Source organism: Euprymna scolopes, chromosome 43 (genome assembly GCF_053919585.1).
Source record: "Euprymna scolopes isolate OS-2025 chromosome 43, ASM5391958v1, whole genome shotgun sequence".
Lineage (NCBI taxonomy): Eukaryota > Metazoa > Mollusca > Cephalopoda > Sepiida > Sepiolidae > Euprymna > Euprymna scolopes.
In genome coordinates, this window is record NC_136524.1 from 41,467,824 (window position 1) to 41,481,075 (window position 13,252).

Sequence of the window (13,252 nt, forward strand, 5' to 3'; positions counted from 1 at the left end):
TACCTTGTCAGGTGGTGTATCTAATGTAGAGCTGTTACTTAAAAAAAATCACTTGGAAAAGATGCAGCCAGTTCGGGGTAACCATACCGGAGGATCGTAGTGGGCTTCGAGTACTATTATGTGGAATACTAGCATTTCATCCCGGCGTTGCCCGGGTGTTTGGAGGTGTATGTTGAGCACAAAAAAGCGGTCGATATTTTTTAACTTTGACCCCTATTATGACCCCTTAACATTTATTTTTTGGCTCAAATCAAGTTATTAAGTTAGATCCATGTCCAAGGAACCTATATCTAAAATTTCAAGTGTTTAGACCCAAAATTGACGGAGGAGTATGGTAGAGTTCTCAAAAGGCAAATCGTTGAACATTGACCCCTTAACAGCCAAATTTCTGGCCGTCAAAGATTTTCTCAAATCTCAGTACCCTGTATATCAAAATTCGAGTGTAGACTTAAAATTGACAAAGTTACTGCATAGGGAAATGTACACAGAAACACACAGACACACAGAGACACGTTCACTTATATATATATATATATATATATATATATATATATATATATATATGTATATATATATATATATGTATATATATATATATATGTATATATATATATATATATATATATATATATATATAATAGATTAGGTCAAGGGTTATTTACAGAGGGAAACATCCTCATACCAGGTTGTCCTAACAAACTTCTATACACAGAGTCTGTGGTCACTTCAGAATGGTGTCTAGTAGACATTCAAGTTCTATAAGTCCTAAAATGTAAACAGACTTTTTAAAGCACATACCTAAAGTTTGCTTGTAGAACTCACCCCCCCCAAAAAAAAACCCCGATGAAATTCATATCTAAATATAAGTTTTACTCATTCGCAAAACTGGTTAAAAGCATCAATCTACACAGCATGAGAAACATATCTTCGAGATTACACAGTTTTTAAACAAGTCTTTATTAGTTACTAGCAGTTCCGCCCGGCGTTGCTCGGGCCCTATGTACTGTTCATAACTTTATGAGCCTATGTATATATTAAAAAGTGTGAATATGTACGGTAATGCCTTTATATAAGAGGCTTCCTTAACTACCACAGAGAAAAGTTGGTAGAGACCGCAGATGTAATTTTTTTTTAACTTGACCGCAATTAGCATTTATTGTTTTGGGCTCAAATAGAAGTATAAAGTTAGATCCATGTCCAAGTAATTTATATTTAAAATTTCAAGTGTTTAAACCCAAAATTTGCGGAGAGTTCGATAGAGTTTTCAAAGGAAAAATTGTTGAACTTTGACCCCTTAACAGCAAAATTTCTGGCCGAAAATCGATTAAAAAGACTTTCCCAAATCTCAATAACCTTTATGCCAAATTTCGACACAGTTATTTGGTAGGAAAATGTACACAGACACACAGACAGAGAGACATTTTCGCTTTTATAGATATATAGAGATTCTCAAAACTAGTATATACAGGGTAACGCATTATAACCCTCCTTAATGTATTCTTTTTTTTTTCAGTAATTAGGTATCCTCGTTTCATTCAAGCGGCTAGTAAATATACTGTCTAATAGGACAGGTGCTAAACTTTATAGCAATTAGGGGTTTGCATTAATTTTATTTGCAAATTATTTTTACCAACAGTTGAGCAAATAAGTAAAACTTTTAAATGCAAATATTAACATCGTCGTACATTGTATATTCAAAAGTTCGCAGATAGGATAAAATTAAGCATATAAAGAAAGAAAAATAATGAATGTATTTAAACTTAACTTGTTATTGATTACTGGATTATGAAGGAAATATTCTAATTTTCAACGTTTTAAAACGTAGAGCAATCAATTCTATTATATTATGTTTCTAATTTTTTTTTAGATGAGGATCGATAATTCGAATTATTTGAATTCATTGGACTACTATTCTCATAACGTTCCAGCTGATCCAACCTCCGATCTTCAAATGTATCTTGTCTAAGTCGGGAATCATCTTTACTTAGGACATACCCTGTCATGGTTGATGGGCCGAGTGCATGCTACCGTCGTGAATTAAAAAAAAAGGTTCCCTTCGAAATTCCGTGCAGATTTCTAAATTCGACAGAAGGATTCCTAAGTCTGACAGAAAGATTCTGGAGTTCTACAGAAAGATTTCCGAGTCTCATAGAAAATTTCCTGAGTTCTACAGAAAGATTGATGAATTGAACGCAAGATTCCTGAGTTTGACAGAAAGATTCCTGAGCTGGACAGAAAGATTCCTGAGTTTGGCAGAAAGATTACTGAGTTTGACAGAAAGATTCCTGAGCTGGACAGAAAGATTCCCAAGTTCGACAGAAAGATTTCCGAGTCTGATAGAAAAATTTCTGAGTTTGAACGCAAGATTCCTGAGTTCGACAGAAAGATTCCTGAGTGACAGAAAGATGCCTGAGTTCGACAAAAAGATTTCTAAGTTTGACAAAAAGATTACAGAGTTCGACAATTTCCGAGTTCAACAAGACAATACACCTGAAGAAAGTCGGGGGGTTACAGCAGTCGAACTGATACGAAAATAACACTCAAGATTAGAACATTAATCCGAATAATGCAATACACTACTGAATAAGTATACATATATAAAACAACAATCAGCGTAAAAGAAAAATGTGTTTTCTAATAGTAATGAAATGAAGATAGGAAATTTATATAAACATTTTTACGGTGTCTTTTGTTGCGGTGATTAGCCTTTCTGTGCTCTGCGTTATGTATTTTACTTATTCCTTCTTGTGCCTTTCACACACTCTATTATATAGACCAGTTTTCTACCCCTTTTGAATTACACTCTTCTGGGAGTTGACGGTTCAATCATCAATGTGGGCGACACTCAAATAGCAGCAAAAATAATACAATTACGAATTGCTTAGGACTTCTGCCTCGTCATAGTTGACGGAATGAAATCATGCGTGCCGGTTGGATTAAAGAAAGGGTTCCGTCCAAAATTCCGTGCAAATTCCCGAGTTTTATGAAGAAAGATTATCGAGTTTGACAAGATGCAGCTAAAGGAATACGAATGGTACATCGGTGGAAACGTTGTGTAAACGGCACTCAAGATGAGCACAGCATTCTGAATAATTTAAATAATACGAGATCTAATACAAATATATATGTGTACGTGTGTGTGTGTATGTCTATGTCTGAGTATGTGTGTATGTGTGTGTTACGCAACAAAGGAAATGACAGTTTTAGATAAATTATTTAAAATTTTAAGTACTTTGGCCATGCGTGGTAAAGCTGAAATAAAAATCATAAAAGGTGGACACAGGATGAAAATTCGCGAAGTACGCCTTGAAATTTATAATATATGAAAAAGTTTTGCAAATAAATTGTATATCAGTCCCAATTAAAATACCAACTTATCTGATACTATGCTTAATATTTGATTAGTACGATAGCGTCTCCCGGATGATAGAAGTTTCTAATGGATAATAGATGTGCAAGTGTTCCCCATTTGCATGCATATCACCGTGAGGGATGATTAAAAAGTTAATCTTATGCAGTTTATTTTCACGTCCTTACATATACAGCACCTGACATTCCCAAATGATTACCCTTAAGACTGAACGTTGCTCAACTGCCGCGATCTAATGAGAACCTGTGTGCAACATAACTATGTTGTGTATATATATATATATATATATATATATATATATGTATATGTATATATATATAAGCGATATATATATATATATATATATATATATATATATATATAATTTTTAAAATGTAAGTATCCACGTGTTTCGTCGTCTACGACTCATCGGAGTGATTGTATCTAGCGAGATTCGAAATCGGGACCCAACGGTAATGAGCCTAAACCCTTACCCCTGGACCATCTCGCCGACTGTCTGGATATATCGCGATTAACTTAGATGGTGTTTTGTTTTGGTTTAAGCGATATGTTTTGAATGAATTCAATTATTTACGAAAGTGCATTTTTACCTAAATGCGAGTTGGGAATAATTTTACCTTTTAACCAATTTGCTACCCCCACATGGAGAGCAGTATATATATCATTTTCAAAATGTAATTATCCACTGATACGTGTTTCGTCGTCTACGACTCATCAGAGTGGCTGAATCTAGCGAGATTCGAAATCGGGATCCAACTGTAATGAGCCTATACCGCTCCCCATGTGGGAGTACCAAATTGGTTAAGAGGAAAAATTATTCCCAACTCGCATTTAGGTAAAAATGCACTTTCGTAAATAATTGAATTGATTCAAAACATATCGCTAAAACCAAACCAAAACAACACATAGACACACAAACACAGACACACACACACATACACACACATACATATATATATATATATATATATATATATAAATATAAATATGTATATATATAAATATGTGTATATATATATAACATTAATATAACAATAGAATACTATGATGTCATGTGACTGCACATAGAAGAAAAAATTACCTTTTAACCCTTGTATGCATTATTTATTTGCATACCTGATCTAACTTGTTCTTCAACCACTTGTCTTTAAGTTGAGCTGACTTCTGGAAAAGGCCTGAAACGACTAATAATGGAGGCAACGCGTATTTCTCGATGCATATGAACCTGCTTTAACATTTTCTTGTACACCGTGCCTTCAAGCTGAGCTGATCTCTGAAAATGTCCGTAACGACTACTAATGGTGCCAACACTAATTCTTCGATGTCGACGTACCTGATCTAACTTGTTCTTGAACAAGTACCTTCAAGTTGAGATTTAAAAAAGGTTCCTTATTAATAATGGAGGCAAAGCGTATTCCTCGATGTCCTTAGACTCTCCACGAAATAATCGTAATTTTTCAAAGTTTGTATTAATTTATTACAACTTCTCTATTTATTGTTGTATAGCAAGATTACGTATTAAAGGTTTAAGCATCTCGAAGGACTACCAAGTACAGTTATTTATTAGGAGATAAACAACATTCTAAAATGGAAAGACAATGGAAATGGGAAGACAATGCTCTATGTTTTCGTCAGGCGAGCAAGAAAACAAGTTTTTTTAAAAATATGCTTAATATACTTGTCTTATAAGAGATATGTTATCTGTCTGTTTGTTCATAACTTACAATATTTTTAAATGTAATCGTGAAATTTGTTTTATTTCGAAATCTCAGATATCTTAACTACCTTATTCTTTTAAAGTAAGGAATAAAGTTTCCTATCCACAAATAAATAAGAATGCCATGACCGAAAATCGAAACCGAAACATTGAGATCTTCAGTCTGAGTTTCTATCAACTTGCCTATTTTCACTTTCTAAATAAATAAATAAATAAAAGGTAGCGCTTGAAACATTACCCAAACATAAAGATGTTATAGCTGTGACGTGACGTCATAGACTTATGACTTGCGTCATGTTTTAAAGTATGAAATCAAACATAAGCTATAATAAAAATTAAAGACATGAGTGGGTAAACATTATCAATAGAGATAGAAATCATTTTAATGAACTTTTTTTAAAATTTTAAGTAATAATGTTATTTTCTGCATAGTGCGTACGACGCAGACGTAGAAACTGTTGTAACTGTTCCCCTCTAGTTATATTTGATGTACATGCCCCCTAATAATAATAATAATAATAATAATAATAATAATAATAATAATAATAATAATAATAATAATAATAATAACTAGCGGGACCTGTGGAAATTCCACAGGGGACTCATTCATATGTAATATATTGATGTTGGCATTCTGTAGATGTTCAGTGTAAATGGAGTTCTTTCAGCCATAATCGTAACCGAAACCAACACGTCTGAAGAATTCTTGGTTAACTTATTTATGAGAAGAAATAAAAGAACATAGCAATTAAATGACCCGGATGTAAGCGTGACACACAAAAGAACGCACACGCTATCGTATTAATATATAGATAATAATAATATATAGATAATAATAATAATAATAATAATAATAATAATAATAATAATAATAATAATAATAAATTGGAATAATCTCTATGTGGTTTTGAATGTTTTAATTGTTTTCTCCTTGAAATTTATGAGTTGGTTATCATAACTTTTATTTAGCTAAGCACGAGTATTTTACATCATTTGAATTGAATACCCCCCTCGAAAAAAAAAATATTTATTACACCCTAATCATGATCGATATATTTTTTTCACGTAATCCTAATTTCATCCCGTTTTCCAAAAATTTATTAGCCAGCCCTCAACCAAATTATATAAGTAAAATACAAATTGCGACACTCAGTTTAAATACAGTTTATCTTATGACAAATGTGCATGCGAAATGGTAACGTCTTCAATTCCTCTTCCTTTCCACTTGCATTTGAAACAGGAAACAAGAAAAAGAAAACCAGGGTAGTTTTTTTTTTCTTTATTTATCCCTGTTAGTAGCGTTGGCTGCAATTTTAATTTTAAAATAAAATACGTATAGAGTACGTTCGAAGCCAATTAGAACGCGAAATTATTAAACTATACAAGTGTTTATTTTTAAGATATATATTTCAGAGTAAAACGCCCTCGTCAGTCTTTAATATATTTCTCTTTTCTCAAGTCATGATGTTAAGGTGAAAAAAAGTTGAATGAAGAGTACAAGAGATGTTAATTTCGGGATTGTTTTTTGAAATGCTGGGAGAACGCGCCTGGCCACGCGATTTGAAAATCAGGGTATTTTTTTCCTTTTTTTTAACAGTGTTCGGAGCGTTGACTGGAATTTTAATTTTAAAATAAAATATGTATGGAATACGTTTGAAGCCAAATTACAACACGAAAATATTAAAATAAACAAGTGTTTATTTTTAAATGTATGTCAAAACAGAAATTGGTCGTAATTTCTACGTTATTTTGATTTTTTTTACTGTTTTAAATCTATCCATTTGTTATCATAACTTTTATTTAGCAAAACACGAGTATTTTCCTTCATTTCAGTTTACTCCAACCCGAAAAAATATCTCAGAATTGTTATTTCCTTTAACTGCACATTATCATTATATCATTACGCTTATCGCTCCGTCCATTATCATGCTGTGCATCCCTAAAAAAGGAAAGTGGAATATTCCAAATAAACCTTGTCACCTTGAAATATTAAAAAAATGGTGTCGCTGTTGAGGCAAAGCTAATAAAAATAATTTGTCTTTCTTGGCCTTTTGGCTAAGATCAAAGTGTAGTATCTGTTCTTCAGGTGCTACATTTCAATTTTTTCTCTCTCAGTGGAAGAGAACTCTTGTACGACTAAGACAATTTTTTCTCCACGTTATAAAAAAAAAAAACGACCCCGGTGTCTAAATCTGTCCCGTGGGGAGGCATTTTAAATAGGTACTATGTTTAATGTAATAAAGTTTTAATATTAAATAGTCACTATACTTTTTGTCATTATACTTTTTGTCGACTACCAACTATTGAGTGGTAGACCCATATGCCAAAAACTCTTATTTGAAGCTTTGAAACAGTTGCAAACAAATGTGAATGCAAAATCTACAGATGATGATGATGATGATGATGATGATGATGATGATGATGATGATGCCGCCGCCGCCGTTTGTCGTCAATGGAAATCTCTGATAATAACCCGTGTGACAATTCCCAGTGAGTAAAATAATAGCAATACGCTAGGTGTGTAGAAAAGATAAACGTATTTTGGACTTTTGGAAGCGGGAACCTTCAAATCAACAAAAACAAGTGAAGCATGCATGCTCCCTCGTCAGTGAACAGTAAATGAGGCATAAAAAATGACTAAGTTTAGCATTTGCCCACTCCTCATTTAGCCTAAAAAGGGTCCAGGGAACGCCCAATCCTAATGAAAATGAACAAACGTTGCAGTTTTAGGCCTTAACATCTTTACATTATAGTTCTGCACTATGCAAAAAAAAAAAAAAAAAAAAAACATGACTAAGACCATCATTTATACCTCTCCACCTTATTTAACACCAAATGTCCCCAAGGCCTTAACATAGTTAAATTTGAGTGCAGCGCCATGCAAAACTGCTAAATAGACATACACAGAAAATTTTGGACAAATATGGCAAAATAGTCCCAAAAATTAAGTGGCACACGCAAGAGTTATCGCGAAGGGTAGACATACACAAAATTACATAGAAATCAGTATGTTAACACATTTTAGAATGTTTTATAAAAATCCAAGGCATCGATTTTTTTAATCTTATTAAAAATAGTGCCAATTTTAGGCATTTTAACCCAAAGGGAACCCTATGGGGACGTAACCTGAGTTTTCCCGGAAACTTCGTTCTGTTACTTTTTTTACTCATATCATGTTTAATGTTTGTGCAAAACTCCAACGTGTAGTTTTTTTGTTTTGTTTTTTACATAGGCATCGCCACTTATCAAGGCACAGGGACCACTCGAGGATAAGGTTTAAAGAGTGTACAGTAGTCAATTGGACAATATAGTAATTGTCAGTAATGGAAATTCAGTAAATTTGTTAACTTAAGGGGAACGGCTTATCAAGAACTTGTTTACATTGGACTTGAAGACAACCATATTCCAGTAAGCTGGAAAGCAGGAAAACGGAAGACAGTTCCACAGCCGTGAACTTCTAAGAAAGAAGCTTTGTTCATGGAATCTACGTTTAGGTATAGGCGCAGATAAAGAGTGGAGGGAATTATTGATAGTGTTTTCAGCTAGACGAGTGTATCTTGTGAAAGTTTGGCGAAGGGCGATAACACATTGAAGCTCAGTCGAGCACGTGCCATGAATATAACGATAAAGCAAAGACAAACTTGCAACATCTCTTCTGTTAGAAAGAAGTTGCCGGGAAGAGAAAAGGACATCTTCTACGAGGCTACGAAGTCTATTTTGAATTCTATCAAGGCAGGATATATCCTTTCCAGCAGATCCTTCCCAGATGTGACAACAGTACTCCATCCTTGGACGTACCTTCCCCTTATATAGAAAGAGAATATATATATATATATATATATATATATATATATATATATATATATATATATATATATATATATAATAGAACCCCTAGAACCGGTTTGGTCAAATAAATATTTAATTTAATGTACATCTTAATCAAAGGGTCAATAAAATTTAAGACAATACTCTTTTATTTACAACATATTTTGTACAATTTAAGTATTTAAAAACACTTTTATGTCATCCTTTCGATTAACTCTACTAAGTGCAACACATAGCTCTCCATGTGTAAAGACAGGTTTGTCTATGCAAACTAAAACATTTTGTAAAACCTGTCATTGAGACTTATGAATAGTCAGAGCAAATGCTAATTGTATAGGAAACTGAACTCTGGCAAACGGTATCGTGTTCCTTTGAGATAAAAGCAATGATCAATCTTTGAATCAAAACGATTTCTCTTTGATGCAATAATTTTAGCAACAGTCAAATTATTATACATCTCCTATATTAATAGTCCGGTACCATTATATAAATGTGGTGGATCAATATTATTCATGCAAATGATCGGAGTTCATTTCTTGAGTTCAAGTTTATGAGGAGGTAATCCCGATTATTATCGAAACGAATAACTCTGTTGAGCAATGTGTAACTTCTGTTCCTTAAAGAACAGAATGTAATGATAAATTTACATGTTCGGGAATTTTTTCAATGCACTCATGATTTATTGTTCCAACTGTATCAAAAAAATGGTACTAATCTGCAATTTTCAGCAAACATCTCTAAATGCTAAAAGAAAGGATAAATGTTGGTTGGTTGATTGTTTTGGTTTTACGGCATATCAACCCTTTTCGAGTAATTTAATGCCGAATCCAAAGATTTTGAAGAAAATTGTTTTTTTTAATAGAGTATATTTGTTGTTTTCACGTCGGTTTCTATTTAACCCATAGTTGCGACCCTAACAGGTACTACCACTCCGGGTCAGAGTGGACCTGGGAGCAATGGCAATTAAAGGGTGGCTCCACATTCCCCAAAGCCCACAAGCTAGGGCCTCAGCACTGGATATAGTTTAAGGTCATATCCAGGACCCCCATTGAGGGACTTTTACCCTCTGCAGGGGGGCAGTCGGCGTATTTTAATGCCCCACCCACAGGGCCAAGGATAAATGCATTCAAGGTATTGGTCAACTTTATCTCCATCATATATCGTTGACCACCAACAAATGTTGATTACAAAATAACTTTTTTGCCAATGTTACTAAGATCGTCATTATCATTCAAGACATTGAAAAGAAAACAGAAATCATATCTTATAAATGTAAAGATCTGCAGGTTAGCACAATCATGGAATCAGAAAACAGAGTGGGAATTCTAACGTCTAGCAGTCCAAGTGAAGAAGCTATTCAAGTAGAAGGCTTTTCAGCAACTTTTTCTTTCAAATTGAATTTAACTTTAAAGTACTATATATAAAATAGCACGGTACCTACCCTACATAAGTACCATTGTTTCTTTTAAATATATGGTTTCAGTAAATAAAAAGTTTAGGTGCAATGTCCAAACTCATTTCATTAAATAATTTGCATGACGTATATAGAAACTTAATTTATTTATTTAGTATAAATAAGCTTTATTGAGAAGAACACAAAACTTATATCTTAGCTCCTCCATTTTCTTCAAGATGCCATTCCATATTTTAAACCCCCTCGTGTGTGTGTTATAGATTTAAGGGAGACTTTATTCAATCAAATATAGTTCAAATGATCAACTTCGATTTTTCCTGCTATATCCACAACATACTGTTGAAACAATCTCCCACCTCTTAATAGTTGGTTAAACTCATCACAACGGATCATAACGCGGTAGGCATAATAAAGCATAGCAGTTAATTGTTAGTTATTTGTAATTGTCATCTCAGGATGCTAGGGAGAAACGGTATATACTTTAGTAGATCATGTGATCGATGATATTCTGATATTATCCGAAGTTTTCCACCTCTTTCTCTCAACATTATGGCGTAATTTCGTTTGCTGTTCACTGTTATGTTGATAACTATTCCTAATCCATTACACATTGGATTATTGTTCGCCTTTCGTGCTCATTAGTTGGCTTCCTCCTAGGATCTTTAAATAACTGCATTAGGAGGTGTCGTATATCATGTGTTTAGCGTGTTGTAATGTTTTCTCGTTATTTCCATGGAAAGTGCTCGTCTGATCTCCAATCTCTGGTTGCCCTTCGCCAATCTTTCACGAAAAACACCCGTCTAGCTGAAACCACTGTCAGTAATTTTCCCCACTCTTTATCTGTGGCTAAATCAAAACGTAGATTCCATGAACAAAGCTTCATTCTTAGAAGCGCACGCCTGTGGAACTCTCTTCTGTTTGCCTGTTTCCCACCTGCCTACAACTTGGATGTATTCAAGTCCAACATAAACAAATTTCTGATGAACCGCCCCCTTAAGTAAGACACTTTATCAGATCTCTATTATTAACGATTACTACGATATTGTCCCATTGATTACTGTACACGCAATAATACTTATCCCCGAGTGGCCTCCGGGTCTTGATAAGTGGTGACTTCCTTGTAAAAAAAAATGTGGTCACATAGTTATTGATGTTCCGATGTAACTCATTGGAAGAAAGTATATCTGAATAAACTGAGCTTGATTGTCTGACTCGAGTAATAATGATCCGATATAGTGATGGATCTGCCCTTGAATAACTATAGATGGATTCCATCCGTTTTATGGATTTCTTTCTGTTCAACCAAAGGATGTCCTAGGTGTTTTCTGAAGTGGCGAACTTCTTCACCTTGATCAGCATGCAAAATAATGGAGCTCATTTGGTAACGTGTGCAACCTTGGCAATCTGATTTTACCATTCATGCAGCAAAAATGTGCAGTTTCTCTAACAAGTTTTGCTTTACAAAGAGAGCATAATTTATTCAATTTTCCAATATTTACCTGTAATTTTGCTCCGCGCCGTAAATTATCTTGACTGTTTTGCAAAGCAAGTCTTACGTTTCTTTCCACAACATTCTCGTCATCTCGCCTTTGTTTATCTTTTATTCCTTGACCCCCCAGTTTCTCTTCTCTTTGTTATGCTGTCTTGTCACCTCGCCTTTATTCATCTCTAATTCTCTGACTGCTCAGTCTATTTTCTCTCTGACACAGTTTCTCTTTATCTTGTGTTTGTTTATCTCTTATTCTACACCTGATTAGTCTCTCTTCTTTCATCTCTATCGTTTCGTTATTTCTTGTTGCCTCTAATTTTTTGGTTGCTCACTCAATTTTCTTTCCACTGAGGCGTTTCTAATCTATTTTTTTTTTACTTCTATAATGTTTTCCCTCTGTTTCTGCAAGCGAATTTCTCTTTGTTGACTTGTTTCAGAAGCTCTCTGCAGTGTATACCTTTCACTCTGACGAAGCAGTCGAATTCCTTTTTGTTTGTCGGTTTCAGTAAGTTTTTGGCGCTGGTCCACATTACTTTCGCCGTTGGTTTTTAATCTTTTACTTTTCATTTGTTTGTATGCCACATAAGTGAAGAATTGCTTTGATTTAATTATTAGATGCTTTGGGATGAGTAATTTGCATATTTTATTTATTTATTTGCTGACTTATCCTCATATTTTATAATTGTTGTTTCACGACGTTTCGGCCAACTATTCCTCTGGCCTTCGTCAGGTGGTTAACCGCTACAAGATAGGAATGCGGAATCTCTTAACTGTGTCTTCAGTAATTACTGCCTTCCATAGTTGTCGTCTCACCACGTTTTTTTTTTTGGTCAACTAATCCTCTGGCCGGCTTTGGGTTGGATTGAAACCGCTATATTCAGACAATGCTTATTCTGGAACTGTAGAGATTCAACGTCGCTATCCACTGCGCCACGCGCCCCGAAGGGCGATCGCGGTTGGATAATTAAATAATATATACCATTCGGTATGGACCCCTTGATTTTATAAAATGGCTTGTAAAATTATCTGTAAATAATGGCTTGAATTAAAGTTTAAGAGGCAAAAGTCAAGTTTCATGAGTCAACTGTTCTTTGAACAGAAACATTCATTTCGAAATCGCCCTCGTCTTATCAAAGCACCTGCTTGTGATTTCATGAAATTATTTTTTACAGAATTACCTGTAATTAAAACAAAATGTACAAAAGTAAATTATCATAGTGTAGTGCGGCCGTTACGGTTCAATCCTCTCCAGGACGCCCACGCCGTCCGGCACCGTCGCAAAGGAATCAACAAAAATATATAAATCCGACTCAGCTTTTTTTCCTGCTTTAGCGAAACGTGTTTATTACCATTACTTTCTAACAATGGCTGCTTTTTATTTTTTTTACTGTTGATTTCGTCTATCACGGGATTAACAAAACCTGCCGTATCGCC

General features: G+C 34.2%; 1 pseudogene; it reads left to right on the forward strand.

Moving 5' to 3' along the window:
* Positions 1 to 7,121: 7,121 nt before the first annotated feature.
* Positions 7,122 to 7,249, forward strand: LOC145268467 (U2 spliceosomal RNA; annotated as a pseudogene).
* The last annotated feature ends 6,003 nt before the right edge of the window (positions 7,250 to 13,252 follow it).